Source organism: Myotis yumanensis, unplaced genomic scaffold (genome assembly GCF_028538775.1).
Source record: "Myotis yumanensis isolate MYYU_CA2020_CCGP unplaced genomic scaffold, mMyoYum1.0.hap1 SCAF_3, whole genome shotgun sequence".
Classification (NCBI taxonomy): Eukaryota; Metazoa; Chordata; class Mammalia; order Chiroptera; family Vespertilionidae; genus Myotis; species Myotis yumanensis.
Window position 1 is genome coordinate 54,465,111 of NW_027223754.1, and position 18,377 is coordinate 54,483,487.

At 44.3% G+C, this 18,377-nt stretch overlaps 1 pseudogene; it reads right to left on the minus strand.

Moving 5' to 3' along the window:
• Positions 1–275: 275 nt before the first annotated feature.
• LOC139004987 (germinal-center associated nuclear protein pseudogene) lies at positions 276–6,279 on the minus strand (annotated as a pseudogene).
• Positions 6,280–18,377: the final 12,098 nt, after the last annotated feature.

Here is an 18,377-nt window from a genome sequence, read left to right on the forward strand (position 1 = left end):
TTTTTTTTTCAGTGATTTTTTTTTTTTTACGGTCTTTTTTTTTTTTTGAGTTTTACTCATTTCAAATGGGCCGCATCCGGCCCACGGGCCGTAGTTTGCCCACAGCTGCCTTAGACATTCAATGTTTGGTTTGCATAATTAACTGTCACATTTCCAACAGTGCATCAATAGAGCAGGTGGGTGGTAAGGAGTGAGGGGTCCCCGACTGCGAGAAGGAGCAGGCAGGGCTGAGGAACCTCCCCATCCCCCAGTGCACGAATTTCGTGCATCGGGCCTCTAGTCAAGAATAAGATTATTTCAAGGAAATCTCTGGAAAGACCCTCCCACTCTCAAGTCTGCAGCTCAAATATCCACCATGTCCAGCAGTGTGGAGATATGGAGCTCTGAGGCAATTTCTTCTTCCCTTGAACTTCGGATCAGCCTTTCCAGGTGCTTCAGCCGTTCAGTCAAAGATGTGCCAGTTGCCTCTGACAATTGCAGTTGTTCCCCTGTCCTTTCATTCTGTGGGCTAGTAGTTGTGGATGTTTTAATCACAGGTTGGATAGTCTGAGGCAGAGACACCAGAGTCTGAGGAAGGTAGAGGGGGAGGGAAGTTGAATCTGTAAATGTTCCTGAGTCTTCAGACAACAACTGCTGAAGTCGATCTTCAAATCTCTTGCTCTCCTCTTTTTCCAGTAGAAGACTGCTGGACAGACACTGGGCCAGGCGCTCCTGGGCAGAGGCTCCACGCATCAGGTCCTCCGTGCTGGGAACCGGCCCCAGTCGGCCACACTCTGCACTCCTCTTCCGTTTTCTTTGGTGCATGTGAAGGAACGGAGTGGGGAAACTTGTTTGCAGAAGGATGAAAAGTCTTTGTTTCCAAGCACCCCTGATGCAGCTGGAGGTCCTTCTGCGTCTGCATTCTGGCTTGTTCCCACGACATAGGAACATCATATGTCTTCAAATGGTTTTTAAAAAAATATACACATATCTGACCATCTTCACTCAGTGCCTCTGATGTGACAGGAAGCCTAGGGGGCGTCCAGTCCCTCAGCTTGTGGTTGACACACAAGGCAATGACGTCGTCCCATGGGATCTCAGCAACTGAGGGCCCTGCCTCCCAGCCAGGGGAGCGGTTCTGGCTCTTCCACCTGACATAAGTTCTTCAGAGCAGGCTCTCCACCTGGGACTGGAGGAGAGGCTGCATCTGGCAAGAGCTGGGGATCTGGGAGGCATACTGGATAACCATGGAGCACACAGGAAGCCAGGGAGCACCCGGGGGTGGAAGGTCCATTTGCGGGAGCTGAAAGCCCAGCACGGCCTGTTTCAGCCAGGCCAGGTGCTCCGGGGAATTCCACTGAAGGTAAGGAAGCAGCCGGCTGACCCCTGCCTCAGTAAACTCGGTGACAGGCCAGGACAGGTCGCAGAGCTGTTCGGAGGACACCACGGAGGCGAGGAAGTGCAGAACATTGTTGAACAGCTCGATGATGGCACCAGGTTCCTGCGAGGCCAGGCGGCCCAGCCGCCTCTCTCTTCTGTCATGGAAAAACCGGCCGCTAAACTCACGGCCAACCCCATCTTCCACATACTGAATGAGGGTCTGGCAGCAAAGGTCAAGGGCACGGGGGCAGTGGGAGACCAGCCACTGCACGGCCAGGGAAACCTTATTTGTGCCTTGTAAATCATTAATGGACTCAGGAATTTCAATAATGATATAATCCGAAATCAGCTTAGCTGAAACCAAATTCTGTAGCATCAGACCATCATCCACTTCCTTCTCCACGGCGACCCCTCCCAGGCTGGGTGAGAGCACCACCAGCGGCAACGCAGGCTGGAAGGGCTTGGCCTGCAGGAGTTGCTTGAGCTGCAGCAGCGCCGACAGCCAGTACGCGTCCTCCTCTGCAATGTCCTCGCTCTTCGTTTTGGGGGCAAGCAGCAGCATGAGGCCGCTGGCTCCCAGGAGCTCCTTCTGTGTCTCCACGGCATCCAGGGCACCGTCACTGAGAGCACCGTAGGCTACCTTTATACACACGCTGACAGGAACGGCCCGATTCCCTTTGCTGCCGAGTGCGTTAAACAGTGTGAGTGTCTGAATTCCACCAGCATCACTGCATGTGTCATCCGAGCCATCACCTCCTATGAACTTGACTTTCAACCAATCTGCCAGAATTCTGCCAGGACTCCATGGGGACTGCTCTTCTCCGTATTTGGGCAACACCAGCACCAGCTTCCAAAACGCATGCTCCCTGCAACCAGGGAGGTGGTCGGCCACGAGGGACGGCAGGTCCAGGGGCGCCCACGCTGCATCACTCAGTAGCTGCTGGTGGAAGTGCTGGACCTTCAACTGGTGCGTCGTCTTGTTCCTGAGCCACCTGAGCCTCTTGCAGGAGATGCCCACTTTCCCGGCGTGGCCAAGGTCCAGGAGGCCCTTGGCCAAGTTCTCCTCAGCAATGGGACACTCTGCACTGGGCACCAGCGCCGTCAGCCGGTCATTCACATCCACACGGCAGGGCGCTGCAGGGAAGGCCCGCACCTGGCGCCTCAGCTCCTTCCGGGCTGCGACAGCTTCCCTCCACCTCTGAAGATACTTGCAGTAGCACTGAAGTTCCCGGAGGGTCTTCTTTGCAGTCTGGACAATCTCCTCGCCAAGAAAGAAGCCCACCAGGTGGGCACAGACTTCCTCACTGCGGCGGGCCATGCGGACCTTCTGGTCTGTCTCCACGGCACTCTTCAACTCCTGGGAGCAGGTTTCCCTCACACATTCCATCGCCACCAGCTCTGTCAGCTCTGCAGCCAGGCCCTGACTCATCCGAGTTAACACCAGTTCTCTTTCTTGTTTCAATCTCTCCTCTTCAGCCTGCCGCCTCTCCTCCTCTTTTCGCTCCCTTTCCTTAGTCATTTCTTCGGCTGCCATGTGCCTCAAAATGCCTGTGGTAGCAGCTGTTAGCGACTCCTCCACAGCAGCACTGGAAACACCCAGAGCTGTGGCTGCGAAGGCCGCCCCGGCGGCACCCACCTCCTCACGGTCCCTCTGAAGAGCCTCCTGGGTGAGCTCGTCCACCACCTGCGCCAGGTCCGCGTCAGGGCACTCAGGCTCAGGCTTTGCAGGAAGAAGTTCCGGCTGCACAGGGCGTAGCATGGGGGGTGGGAAGAGGCCGGGTGCCGCACTCGGGGTGGCTGCTGGGTGGTGCGGCAGATAGGGCAGCGCAGGGGCCAAGATGGGAAGAGGCTGCGGGAGGAGGGTAGGGGGGACGCGTCCGCCTCAGTACCACCTTCCTCTCCTCTCCCCACACCTGCTGCATCCAAGCCGGGTCTCTGAGTGCCCACGGACAGCTCCGCTGCCAGGCTCTCCCCGACGAACTTGTTCTGGGAGTTGAAGCTGCACATGGGGGTATGACGAGGGACAGGGGGCAACGGCCCCCCATTCACAATTTCCCCAACCGACACCATCAGCTTCCTGGTAATAAACACCGACTTCCTGGCCTTCAAGAACCCCTCTGGTTCCAAGAAGGAGGACCGGTTCAGCTCGACACAGCCATCGGAAACAGGGAGACCATGGGAGTTGAGGAAGTCTGTGGCCTCTTTGAAATCTCTGAAGAGCAGCATGCGCACCACACTGTCCAGGGGAAAGATGGTGGATCGTTGGGTGCTCATGGTATAGGCGATGTTGAGTGCCCGGAGAGCATTCTGGCGGATCTGATTAAAGTAGCAATGTAAAAGACAAGCGTTCAAATAAGAAGCTGACTGGACCAGTTTGAAAAATCTCACAAAATTATTACTGTTCAATGCAGCAAAAGCCTGAACAGCAAATGTCACCTCCGAGGAGTTTCTAACAGCCGGATGGAACTGTTGCACTTCTCTCAGGATGTCCCCCTGGCTGAGATTGAGCAGCACATGGTAGCCCTGGAACTCAGCTTCACCGACACAGAACACACCCTCGTTCCTCAGGTCTTGGTACATCTCCTTCAGACTCTGAAGGCACTTGGTCATGTTCTCATTGTTGATCTTGGCATCAAAGGAGGACATGGGCTCCTCGCACATGAAGTGAGCACAGTGGATATGAAACCGGGCACACTTCTCAATCAGGGACACCGTCCCGGGATCACACAGGTGCTGCTGCGTGATGTCCTTCCGGATGGCCCGTGTGCGGTTCCACAGGAAGTCATACCAGTCCCGCAGGTTGCCCTCCTTCCGGTCCATCATCTGGGTCACCAGGTCATCCATGGTCCTGCTGAGCACTGCTGAGGGCCGCAGCTCATGTGACAGGGGCTCCTCCTGGTCGGCTGAGGAGCGACTGTACTCCTTGACAGCTGCCCCGTGGTCCACCTGGTCAGTCCCGGGGATCACTTCAAATACACTCAGCTGCCTTCGGGTCTCCCGCATGTACCGCTCCTTCTCGGGACACATGTCAGGGCACGTCCCAACGAACGTCCTTGCTTTGTCCAGGTCGGTTCTTTTCACCCGAGCTTGCCTCAAGATTCTGTCCCTCTGGTCAAGCAGGCGGTACTTTTCCTCAGACGTTTCGGCCACAGTGCCTATCAGTGCACTGAGGGAGGACACACACAGCCCAGGACTCTCAGAACTCTCAGAGCCCGAGTCAAAAGAGTCTCCTTCAAACAGGTGAGCCTTCAGAAGGCCTGACTTCTTCACTGGAGAGCTTTTATTCATGAGGCTGCCGACTGCAGTCCTCCCCATGGGCTTGCCGAGGGGGGAGTGCTGAAAGGATGTGTCCTCGGTGCCCTGGCCAGCCTCACCCTCACCTGGTCTCTTCTCCTTGAGGGAAAAAGGTTTCTTGTTGGGACTCATTTTCTTCTTGTGCCAAAAGATAGACGTTTCTTCAGGCACACCTTTTTTCCCCTTCTTCCTGGCCAGGGCTGCAGAAGCATGATCAAAGAAATACACCACCGCGAGGTGTTTGTTGCGCCTGGTGTAAGTGCGCTGCACTTTAGCAATTTTGCCAAAGTGTTTCTCCAGAAAGGTCCTGTTGTTGAGACGGTCGGGAATGGTCTTGCACTGGATCGCTGTGACTTCAGAGGGAGAAAAGCCCCCAAGTCTGTCTGTGCTCTCACTTCTTTTATTCTGACGCCCAGGAGTTCCTCTTAGAAAATCTTCTTTTTTATCTCTTTCAGTTTCTTCCTCTTTCACACCTGGAAGCCGGGAAGCTGCCAGAACAGACTGACTCCCTCCTCGTATGGCCACGTGATCATTTTCCCCAGACTCGGCACAGCCAATTTCTTTTCTAGATTCCTTGTTGCCCAGACGACTGACTTCTTTATTGCTTTTGAAAACATCCTGTATAGTCCGACCAAACAGAGTACCTCCCCGGGGCCGCTTAGCGAGAGGATGATCACCCCTCGAGAGAGGGTCCAGGTCTTCTACTGCATCTCGGCCATATCTCCTTGGGGAGCGATCCTGATCCTCCTTCCTTTTCAGTCCTTTCATGAAGCTGAAAAGTGGCTCCACTTGGGAAACAGTTTCTTCACATCCTTGTCTGGCGCCTGTTTTGCTAACTGGGAAGGGTTCCCCCAATGATCCTGAAGAAGATGTGGGGAAGCTAGTGAAGCTACTATTAAGACTTCCAAATAGTGATTTAGGGCCTTTCTTCTCTTCCTCCACATTTTGACTTGACAAAGCAAGGGTAAAGGGTAATGATGAATTACTACTATCAACTGGTTTCGAAAAGGTAAAATTTGATTTAGTAGCTGAACTTGTCACCTGTGTAAAAGAAAATGGAGCCTGTCCTCCAGGTCCACTACTAATTGGTTGGGAAAATGTGAACAATCCGGAAGTAATTTGGCTTTGAGTTTTCTCTGGCTCGGATTCAGCCCCCAATATTGGTCTGAACACTGAATTTTCCAGAGATTTAAAGCTGAACTCTGTTTTCCCCAAACCATAGCTTGCTACTTCTCCAGTTTCTGGTGCAAAAGTAGAAGTACTTGGGAAAACCCCAAGGTTGGGTGCTTTAAAAGTAAATCTTGGGTTTCCAGGCACACATGAACTTGAAGGCCCAGAGGCAGATAGAAAGGATGGAGTGTGTTCAAGTCCAGAAAAGAGTCCAACATTTGAGGTTTGGGAGAATCCTAATATTTGTGCTGAAGAAGAGTGACCTACTCCAGACGTTGGAAAGCTAGATATCTGTGAAAATCCTGAGCTTTTCCCAGATACTGTGTTGTTTTGTCTAAAAAGAGAAGGCTGACCAAATCGAAAGGGTTGCTTAGCCTGAGCTGTTCCTATGGAACTACTGAAAGATGTTAAAAAAGCACTAGGCTGCTGCCCGCTGAAAGGATTAGGTGGGTTCATCTTCTGATCCAGTTACTGGAAGGTTGCTGGGGTCCGACCCCAGCGGGTCCAGGGGTCCCCAAAGGTGTGGACGGAGTCGGAGAAGAAGGAATGACACGGAGACAGCGTTCAGTTGATCAGCAGCCTAGCCAGGACCCCTAGCCAAGTTCTGGTTAGGATCTCCAGCGAAGTTCTGGTTAGGAACTCCAGCGGAAGTTCTGGTCTTTATTGTCTTGTTACATCTGTATTTATACCAGTTGATTTTAATCTTGTCAATTTCTATTGCAAAGGTTAGGGCGTTTCTTATCTCCATTCTAGGGAGTAAAGATTATGTAGCTTAAGCGTGATTGTTTGTAGTTAAACTTTAGTTAAGGGGTTTTATCCCCTCCCTAACTTCAGGGGAAAATCCCTACCTGGGGAAACAACCTGGTTTGCCCTGAAGGGTGTCCCGGATCAGGGTGGGGGTCCCGCTTGGGTGCCTGACCAGCCTGGATGAGGGGCTGATGGCTGTTTTCAGGGTGTCATCACCCCCTTCAGGGTGGGGGTCCCCACTGGGGTGCCTGGCCAGTCTGGGTGAGGGTCTGAGGGCCGTTTTCAGGCTGGCCTGCGACTGAAGCTCCCAGCCTCTCCTCTTTCCCTTTTTTTTTTATTCTGAGATTTATTTACCTTCTATAATTGAAACATTGTTGCTTTCGGAGCCTAGAGCCAGGCCGCAGCAGGCAGGGAACCTTGGCTTCTTCCATCACTGGAGCAAGCAAGCCTCCTGCTCGCTTCAGCTGCATGGCTGCCAGCCGCCATCTTTGTTGGCAGTTAATTTGCATATCTCCCTGATTAGCCAATGGGAAGCTTAGCGGAGGTATGGTTAATTACCCTTTTTGTCTTTTATTAGATAGGATATATATATATCCTATATATATGTATATATATATATACACATATGTATATGTGTATATATATATACACATATATATGTATATATACTATAATATGTATACACATGTGCATATATACCTTATGATTTTATGGTAACATATCAGTACATTTAAACTAAACATATATATAATTAAAATTCTTGTATTAATATCTTATTGATGTATTTGATAGTTTCCTTTTGGCAATAGTTATGTGTTAATCTTTTTAAAAAATATATTGTTATCGATTTTAGAAAGGGAGAGAGAGTGAGAGATAAAAACATCAGTGATGAGAGAGACTCACTGATTGACTGCCTCCTGCACACCCCACACTGGGGATCAAGCCCACAACCCCGGCTTGTGCACTGACTGGGAATCGAACTGTGACCTCCTGGTTCATACATAGGTCCTCGCTCAACCACTGAGCCAGGCCAGCCGGGATGTTAATCCTTTTAAAAAATGTCAGGAATTATTTTTCTGTTTATATTTAAACTAGAGGCCCATGCACAAAAATTTGTGCACTCGAGGAGGGGGGGAACGGGGGGGGGGGCCCTCAGCCCGGCCTGTGCTCTCTCACAGTCTGGGACCCCTCAGGAGATAACGACCTGCTGGCTTAGGCCTGCTCCCGGGTGGCAGAGGGCAGGCCCAATCCCTAGGTGCAGCCCCTGGTCGGGCTCAGAGCAGGGCCGACTGGGGAGTTGGGGTGCCGCCCCATCATGCACAGAGCAGGGCGGATTGGGAGGTTGCGATGCCATCCTCAGTCACGCTCAGGGTATGGCTGATTGGGGGGTTGGGGCACTGCCCCCTATCACGCTCAAGGCAGGGTCGATGGGGAGGTTGCGGCACCACCCCCTGTCACTCACAGAGCAGGGCCAACCAGGGGGTTGGGGCACTGCCCCGTCACGCACAGAGCAGGGACCATTAGGGGGGTTGGGCGCTGCCCCCTGTCATGCACAGAGCAGGGCCCATCTGGGGGTTGGGGAGCTCCCCCCTGTCACACACAGAACAGGGCCCATCAGGGGGCTGGGGAACTCCCCCTTGTCACACACAGAGTAGGGCCGATAGGGGAGTTAGTGCACTGCCCTCTATCACCCACAGAGCAGGGTCGATCAGGGGGTTGGGGCGCCGCCACTGTCACACTCAGGGCAGGGCCGATGGGGAGGTTATGGCTTTACCCTGTCACACACAGAGCAGGGCTGATCAGGGGGTTGGGACGCCGCCCCCTGTCACACACAGAGCCTCAGGGCGATCAGGGGGTTTGGGCGCTGCCCCCTGTCACGCTGATCTGTTGCCAGGAGGCCTCGAGGCTCCACTGATGCCAGTGCTGGGAGGCATATTACCCTTTTACTATATAGGATAGAGGCATGGGGGCCGGCTGGTTTGCCCTGAAGGGTGTCCTGGATCAGGGTGGGGGTCCCCACTGGGGTGCCTGGCCAGCCTGGATGAGGGGCTGAGGGCCGTTTGCAGCTGGTCACACACCCTTCAGGGTGGGGGTCCCCACTGGGGTGCCTGGCCAGTCTGGGTGAGGGGCTGAGGGCTGCTTTCAGGCTGGCGGTTGTTGATTGAAGCTCCCAACCACTCCTTTTTTTTTATTTTATTCTGGGCCAGCTTTAGCTCTGGCTCTAGCTCTGAGAGCAGGTATCTGGTTTGTTTCGGTTCTATAATTGAAACAATGTATAACTCCAGCTCTGAGACCCAGCCTATATTTGTTAGAATGTTTCAACCTGCCAGCTCAGAGGCCGGCAAGCCAGGCTGGGAACATTGGAGTCTGCAGTCCCTGGAGCAAGCAAGCCTCATATTCGCTTCCAGCTGCCTGGCTGCCGGCCGCCATCTTGGCTGACAGTTAATTTGCATAAGGATATGCTGATTAGTCAATGGGAAGGGTAGCAGTCATACGCTAATTACCATGTTTCTCTTTTATTAGTGTAGATTATGTTAAACTGCCTACTGTCAATTTCTCATTGGCAATAAAAACAAAATGGTAAATTGACATGTTGTATAACTTTTATATTGAAATAATTTATGGTTATAATTCTAATTATTGAAATTACTCCTATGAATAGAAATTGCTGTCACCTTTCATCTCTCTATTCAATTTTTAAAAGAACAAGCTTCTGTTTACTACTGTGTGCATGGTGGGTGAACAGAGTTTTACTTATGCATTGTCCAAAGTACAAGAAGGATTTTTAATTGTATTAATATAAAACAATAAATAATCTTTTGCTGAAATAGATTAGCTCACTATGTAATTCAAAGAAATCTGTGCTATCTTTAGATCACAATTAAAAAGCAAATAATAAAAAAATTCTCCAGCAAAAGAAAATTACCAAGAACAAAGACACTATGACTTATCCAGCTCATATTAATTTGGTTCCAAGATTGAACATAAAAATATACACAGTCATAAATTATGCACTAACTGAAAGTTTATTGTCAACATTTGTAATTAGTAATACATTTATTATTTTTACTTCAAATACACACAAAATTTTTAACAGCTTGAAAATGTAATGCCACAAAAATTCTCACACTATTTTACAATCATATATGATCATAGTAAATACTACAATAGCCCTTTTTACCTATGTATTTTGACTGAAGTTGTAATGAGGTTTCTTGGCCAGAGTCTAGTGAAATTATCATGTTCTTTTTAGAACAATGATGGATTTTGAAAGTCAAGTAGTAAATTATAGTCTCAGGAAAATGCTAAAGAGAGAATCCTGCACAAATAATTTGCAACATTTAGGTTCAATAAAGAACAATGTGAGAGTCTAAAAAAAGATTAAGTGTCAAAATGATGGGTAAGCTCCCTAGACACCTACACAATTTCTATTTTTAGGCACTCTTAAAGAGATAAAAGGTTGCTAAGATTAAGTTTCTTTTTTTAGGCAGCTTTCTTTCCCTAAATTAGGGGGATATTGCAGACCCTTTTGTTCTTAGTGCAGCTTCCTTTGTGATGCAAATTGTTATGGTCCCAATAAGTTTTCATTAATTAGTTAATGATTAGGAAGATATTTCCAAGAGATACTTGGTTATTATATTAGTATAAGTCATTCGATTTATATTTTTAAAAGATATATCGGGTGACATTGGTTAATAAAATTATATTGGATTCATATGTACAATACCATAATACATCATCTGTATATTTCATATGTGTTTACCACCCAAACTCAAATCTCTTTTATATATTTGGTAACTGGAGGGACACGGGCATGGCAGGAAGATAGCAAAGGGTAAAGGAGGTCATATATTTGGTCTTTATTATTGACACCTGCCTCGTAGGCCTTGTAGTATCTTTTCATTTTCATTGCTATTAACATAATTGAAGAAAGAATTAAACAGAAGCCAATAATAAACCACACCCATTTGGTAAATAACTTAGATTTCCATTTCAATCTCATTTCAGTCTTTGTTCCTCTCATACAATAGCATTCATTTAGCAAAAGAATGATCATAGTAATATTAGAATTTCTCACTTAATATTCTAAAGCCTCATAGCAAGTTTTAGGGACATAAACCAGATAAAACCCTTAGAATTAAGACATGATAATACTAGCAGTTGGATTCAGGTGCCTAATCCTAGATATGCAGAGAACATAAACCTGGAGATAAAGATATTTAGCAAATTTTAGCCCTCACAGATGGGAGCTTTATTATGTTAGTCTCACACCAGAGAAATATTTGCTCCCTTACATTTTCCTTAGCCCACATTTCAAAAAAAAAAAAAAAGAGTGAGAGAGCAAACCTTTTTCACAGGTCAAAGGCCCACTTTTCTACATCTTTCTACAGTGTGCATTGATGAAATCCCTTCATCTTTTACAAGTTCCTAAACCACAGTCCCCTGTACTCCTGTTATGGGAGGATCTTCATTGTCATTATTCTCCACCTTGTTTTCTTTTCTTACTCCACTGCACTGCTTTTCTGGCTTTTATTTTTATTTTTCCCTTTTCTGTATTTTCCCCTTACTGGTAAAAGAAAACAAAGCAAGTAGCCTGAGAGAAAAATAAAACAATAATAATAGTAATCAAGGTATAGTTTAACTTGAAGAAGCATTGTTCATATTGCTTACATAAATGCATTAAAATAACAGATATTTTATCTTTTGTGTTATATTATCCTGCTTGTTGGCCTGAGATAGCAGGAATTATTCCATGTACTAACCTATGTATAAATTCTTCAAACACTATAGGTGGCACACACACAAGAATCTAATGTGGTAGTGAGAAGAGTAAATATGATGGTCATTATTTTATTATTGTTGTTACAAGTAGTATTATTATGATTATTATTACCTATTCGAACATTAACAACATCATACTGAGATTGATAATATAAAAGCTAGGAAATCTAAATTTCCTATGGCATTCTTGAACAAGTAAAGCAAACAAAGAAATAAGAGAACAAAAAAGGTTATAAATCAAAGTGGGATATTACTGAAACATGAGCTAGTGGTCTAGTAGTCAGCTATTAAAACAATGAAAAAAAATGAGTATATTTAATTTTATGATGTTTTATATTTACACTAGTGGCCTGGTGCACGAAATTTGTGCATATTAAAAGGGAATTAATTAGAGGAAATATTTTAATATTGCTATTTGCCCTTTCTCTATAATAGAAGTGTCAGAGATAAAAGAAAATTAGTAAAATGTATATGAAAATCTCCCTCCTGTCAGAGTCTGGGGCGCACCATGGGATCTAGAGTCAAGTCCCCGCCCATCATCCACAGTGCTTCGAAAACACAGGAGACTCAGACCCGGCTGGCCCCACCTCCATTGGGTGAGACTCAGACCTGGCCAGCCCCACCCCTGTCAAGCCCCGCCGGGCTGGGGGTGCAGCCTCAGGTCCCCTGGCCCAGCACTGGGGTGGGGGCCATGGCCTGAGGTCCCCCATCAAGACCTGCCGGGCATGGAGCGCAGCCTGAGGTCCCTTACCCCAGCCAGGCGCCATGCAGCCTCAGGTCCCTGCTGTTCCATTGTAAGGTTATGGTGTCTTGGCTATTTTGCATATTGCTGTATTATATAGATAGATGATATATATATAGCTGTTTTGAGGCAAAAGATAGATCAAAATTTTAATGAGTAAAGCATTTAAAAATTCTTTCTAAAAATTGAAGGCCGGGGGCAGAGGATGGAGGCAGGCTAGAAGGGTCAATGGGGGGAAAAGGGGACATATGTAATACTTTTAACAATTTAATTTTAAAAAATTAAAAAATAAAAATGGAAGTTTCTGGAGAGCAGAAAAGCTTATTATTGCCATTATGATCTTGGAATACCAGTTTAAAGGTAGGTCATGAGCTCTACATTTTCATTAATACAAATTGTAATTATGAAGTAAGAAAATGTAATATTTTTCCATAAGAAAATTGCTGGAAAGAGTTAATGAAGTTAATATTAGATCCTTAAGCATCAGCCAAAAGTGATTAAGAAAAATGTAGAAAAGAATAAGATCAAACACACATCTAATAGTAGTTCAAAAAGTAATGAATTTATAGGATGAAAGTGGAGTCACTTAAAAAGATAATGTACCTGGAAATTCAGATGAATCTTCAGAGTGAAGAAGCATACCAAGCCCCAGACCTATACTTAGATAGACCATAAAAATATCTCATAACCAAAATTGCACATAATATTTTTAGAGTTTTCCTCTCAAGTATTCTGAATTCTAATCAAAATGTATCAGCAGAGGTAATAGATACTTGTGAGGTGCACCTGCTCCTTTTCTCTAGACTCCAGTCATTTTGGCAGGTGAATCACCTGGTTTATGATATACATAATATTCCAACACTTTCTTTTATATCCAATTTTGCAACATTTCTTAAAGCACATAGACCTATATTCAAAAAGAGATATATTAATACGTGTTAAGTACTGATTGATAATGAACTGACAATTTGCAGATCACTACCACCATGAAACTGGTGTTTATTATACCTTCGTGAATTAATAATAAAAGTTAGCTCTCAGTACTCATTGAGATTTTTGGAACATCAGGTAAAGCTCTCAGAACTTTGAAACCTCATTCAAATTTTCCAATTTTTTTTTAATTGAGGGAGACATGATGGAGGCAATTTAGGATAAAAAGGGAAAGAATTACAGGTGCAGTTATCCTTTGTTTAGAGGCTAATATTGTATTGAGAATTGGAGAGTATTATGCTAAGCGAAATAAGCTAGTCTAAGTATCACATGATCTCACTCATGTGGAATCTAATGAACAAAATAAACCGATGAACAAAATAGACCCCAGAGACATAGAAGCATGAAACAGACTGACCGATTTCAGAGGGAAGACTGGGGTGGCGGAGACAACTGTAATATTTTCAACAATAAAGATAGTTTAAAAAAAAACAATTGGCTTCACCAATGTTTTAAGACTTTCTAATATTTCTGCATTATTTTACAACGATACTTGCATATCAACTGTTTGGTTACTATTGCTATGTAACAAATTACTTTGGATGGTGTCTACAGATTCTTTTTGTTTGTTTGCTTGTTTTTTGGAAGGAATTGTTTATGGGGGAACCGGAGCAAAGACATATTTAGTGCAGACCACCTTATTATGGTAGAGACATGAAGTGCTCACCAAATATTTCAGTCCCTTTACATTTCCCAGCATCCTTCACAATTAGTTTGAAGCCACCAAATTCATATGGCTGAAGAATGGTGAATGTGTCACTTCCAAGCTAAGGCAGATAAAACCAGTGTGCCTGACCTCTCATTTCTCCTAACAGTGCCTATGGTGGCCACCAGATGGTGGAACCATAATTGTGAAGTACTTTGAAAAAGCAATTACTGCATGGAATACAGTTGGTTTGTAACGTCACCTCCTAAACCAGTTTTCTCTGATGAGAAATATACTTCGATTTTATTATGATACTGAAATCTTAACATTTCTCTCTCTTTTTTAAAAATATATTTTATTGATTTTTTACAGAGAGGTAGGGAGAGGGATAGAGAGTTAGAAACATTGATCAGCTGCCTCCTGCACACCCACTATTGGGGATGTGTCCACTACCAAGGTACATGCCCTTGACCAGAATCAAACCCGGGACCCTTCAGTCCACAGGCCGATGTTCTATTCACTGAGCCAAACCGGCTAGGGCAACATTTGTCTCTTAAGGAAGTTAATGTTAATTATTCTGATTAATACAGACCTTTAAAGTAGTGAATCTAAAAAAATAGTCTCAAATTTGTCCACATTTATTAAAAAAAATGAACATTTGATTACAACTTAAAGTTACCAAAAGTATTACCTTTGTATAGTCTACATGTTCTTTCTAAAATTTCACATATACTCTCTCTCTGCTTCCTGCCGCTGCGTCGGTGAGATGGGGGAGCCGAGCTAGCTCGAATAAAGACTCTTATGCTTTTGCATTGGACTTGGCTGGCTCCCTGATGTGGTTTCTTGGGGATCCTGAAATCTGGGCATAACATTTTGGGGCTCGTCTGGGATCCCCGAAACCATTGAGGGACCTCCCAATCCGTAGAGTCTGACTGGCCGCGGTTTGAATGTATGTTGGCTGTACTGGAAGGAGACTGTGTGGGGTGAACCCCAAAAGTAAAGGGTGTCTATCTGCCAAGAGGGCAGGTGCCCAACTGGGCAGGAAAGGGTGCCCATCAGGTTTTGGTCTCTGTTGAAATACAGTTGACAGTTGGCAGCCTGTGTACTGCTTGCAGGCCTGCGTAACCATGCGATGTCAGGGGTAGTAAGCTGGGAAAGGCCTGTTTAGAATAGAAGGTCTAAGGCATGGTTATGCATAGAAAAAAAGTTTAATGCCAACAATTATAACTCTGAAAAATCCATGAAAAGAAATTGGCAAGGGAAATCAGAAAATCTTAGAGTAGATCAGTATGTTTTTCTCCTTGTGTAATTCCTCCAAAATCTGGCAATGCTGAATAAGTCATGGCAACACATTTCTTTGCATAGATTCAATAAGACCGGTTCCTAATAGTGGTTTTATTAACGGAAAACTTTGACTGGAGTATCATGTTTTAAAGAGCCCTGTCTGAGCTCTAAAGACTTGAAGCCAGTAAGAATGCCACAAAGAAAGCCTGGTATCCTGCTTGGAAGCCCTGAAGATGGCTGGTGCTGGAGTGTCAGGCCGATGCCCTACTATCACTGGCGGTTGGAAAGAGTAGAAGGGGAGCAGTAAAGATGCCTCTGCATCCCTGCGGAACCCCCACACACTCTGGGCCGCAACGGGTAAGAGGGCTACTGAGATGGGCCTTAAAGCCTAGAGCGTGGGCTCAGGTGAAGTTGCTACAGGTGAGGGATTCACCTAACTCAGCAGGTACTGCAGGCAGGCCTGATGGCAGCTGGATAGCTTGGCTTCCTGGCTCTACGGGGCACATTAAGATTCAACCATGAGATTCCAGCAAAGGTGATCAGTTACCATTCTTGTTGTGTTTATGCAAACATCAGGCCACATTGAATACAGTAGATAAATTAATCTTAATTTGGCTTTTTGATAGCCATGGAGGAATTTTAAGAAGAAAAATCCTATTTCAATAGAAGTTGTTAAAGCTAAAATGGTTTCTTTCCCTTCCAACGGACCATTTGTTAAGCATAGGGATAGTTCAGTTGATAGTTCTGTGTGCCCAGTATGGGCCTCTAGCAACGGTGAAATAGAAATCCAGTCCGTCTCATGATTGAGTCGAAAGTTCCAAGACAAAGGGGGGAATGAAAGGGCGAGGACTACGCCCTCCATCTTACCCTGTGTCCTCCATTTTGGGGCAGCCATGTGCTTGGCAAGGAGCTTCTTCCCGGAAGTCTAAGCCTCTGCTAGCCACACCCAGGAACAAGACACCGACTTGCGCCTGGCCAATTGGCAGGGCCCACAGTCCCCTCTCCTACCCTGACTCCACCCCCCTATAAAACTCCTCTTCACGCCAGGCTAGGCCTCTCTCTCTGCTTCCTGCCACTGCGTTGGTGAGATGGGGGAGCCGAGCTAGCTCGAATAAAGACTCTTATGCTTTTGCATTGCAAAAAAATATATAAAATAAAATAAAATAAAATAAAATAAAATAAAATTTCACATATATACAAAGCTTTTACTGCATTTACAACAGCGGTTCTCAACCTGTGGGTCACAACCCCTTTGGCAGTCAAATGACCCTTTCACAGGGGTGGCCTAAGACCATCCTGCATATCAGATATTTACATTATGATTCATAACAGTAGCAACATTACACTTATGAAGTAGGAATTAAAATAATTTTGTGGTTGGATCACAACATGAGGAACTGTATTTAAAGGGCCAGAAGGTTGAGAACCACTTTACAATTATGAATGTCCTTAAACTCTAAATACAAGAAAAAAATTAATGAAAAACAGATATACTTTGTCTTTTAAATGTCTTATTAAATGATGTTTTATTTTATACACAAAGTATATAATCCATAAATTATCTGCTTAATACATTTTCTCCACTGGGCACTGTCATGTCACAGCACTGTGGTCACGACCCGGAGCATTATTCAGCATCTCAGCGACCCCATGTGCTCCATGCCTGCCACTCACAGTCCCTAAGGTAACAACTATCCTGGTGTCTTTAGTTTTACTTGTTTTTATATTTGATAGACATGAAATCATACAGTATGTACTCCTTGTGTTTAGCTGCTTTTCTTCACAGTTATATTTGAAAAATGCATTTGTATTTTTCCAGAAAACTGTGGTTTGTTCAATAACTAGATTTTTCTTACTTTATAACTACTTTTCTAAATTAGTCGTAGGCACTTGGCTGAAACTAAAGAATGTCTGCAGTGGTGTGGAAAAGGACAATTATTTGTTTTCATGCCTTTTAAAAATCATAACTATAATAATAACTATAAAAGTAATCTAAAAATGTACTAAGTAGGACAAACTAAAAACTAAGTAGTTTTTCACAGTGCTATTAGTTTAACATTTCTAAAAAAGCTTTCTACATGTTGTAGATCAATGTTGGGGTAGTTTTTTCATTGTAGGAGAAGAGTGACACAGCAATGGAATATGGGAAGGTTAGAAAGAAGCTGAGGTGTTATATTGGAAATCAGAGTTTCAGTATAAAGTCGTGTTTTAATATAGCCACATATATAAACATATATGCATTGCTTTTGTAAATATATGTGCATACATATGCATATATGCATGTATATTTCATAACTCTGCTGAAAAGGGTCAGAAACCATGCCTTCCAGTAAAATTATTAGCAATGAGAATACCTAGACCCTGATTTGATTTCTAAATACCTTTCCTTAATAAAAATAACCAAGGTACATACCTTGGAGAGATAGATAATGAGTTTAGATACCATACAGAGAAAGTATGAGCTGAAAATGCAATAGCCTGTTGTGCCAGAAAATAAGGGAGTTGTCAAAATGTATGTGCATTGTCAAAATGACACATGAGCTAGGTTAAAGGGGCTCCAGCTAGACAAATCTAGGACAAATTGAACATTAAAACAAACATCGGCAGTTTAAGATTATAACCCACTGATTAAAAAATAAACCCATGAGTCCATCCCAATAATATATAAATGAGAGCAAATAAACCATAAACGGATGATAGATTAACATATACAGAAAATCGAAAAAACAGCTTTCATTTAGAGTAGGATATCAACTATTAAATGATTAAAAAGAATGATGTTAGCTATAACATTTTTGAAACCATAGTAGTAATTTATTTACACGTTAATTATTTATAAATTTTAATTAAAACTTGTGGGCTGAAGAGTAACGAGAAGAATATTTACATAATTCTGAAATGCATATATATATATATATATATATAGAGAGAGAGAGAGAGAGAGAGAGAGAATGATTAAGAAAACATCACAATTTAACAGTTGGCTATGCTAATAAGGAGTAAATATTTTGGTATAATCTTGCAACTTTTTTAGGTTTAAACTGATGTCAAAATTAAAATTTTATAAAGTCACTTTGTAAACTTTACTATCTACATTTCACATTGCTTTACAACCCAGGTTCTAATTATTGAAAAAAGTAAACAACACACAAAAACACATTTCTATCAAAGACCAATGAGTTAGAGACAATCCAAATTAAAACACTAAATCAGGGATTGTGATTTGAAATATGCAAGAACACAAGATGAATTTTTTGTTTATGCTCTTTAGATGATGAGGTAGGACAGTTTTCTAATAGGTGTAGGTTATATTGATGACTCGCTCCTTGAGAACAGCAGTGATTTTCTCACATTTGAATGATT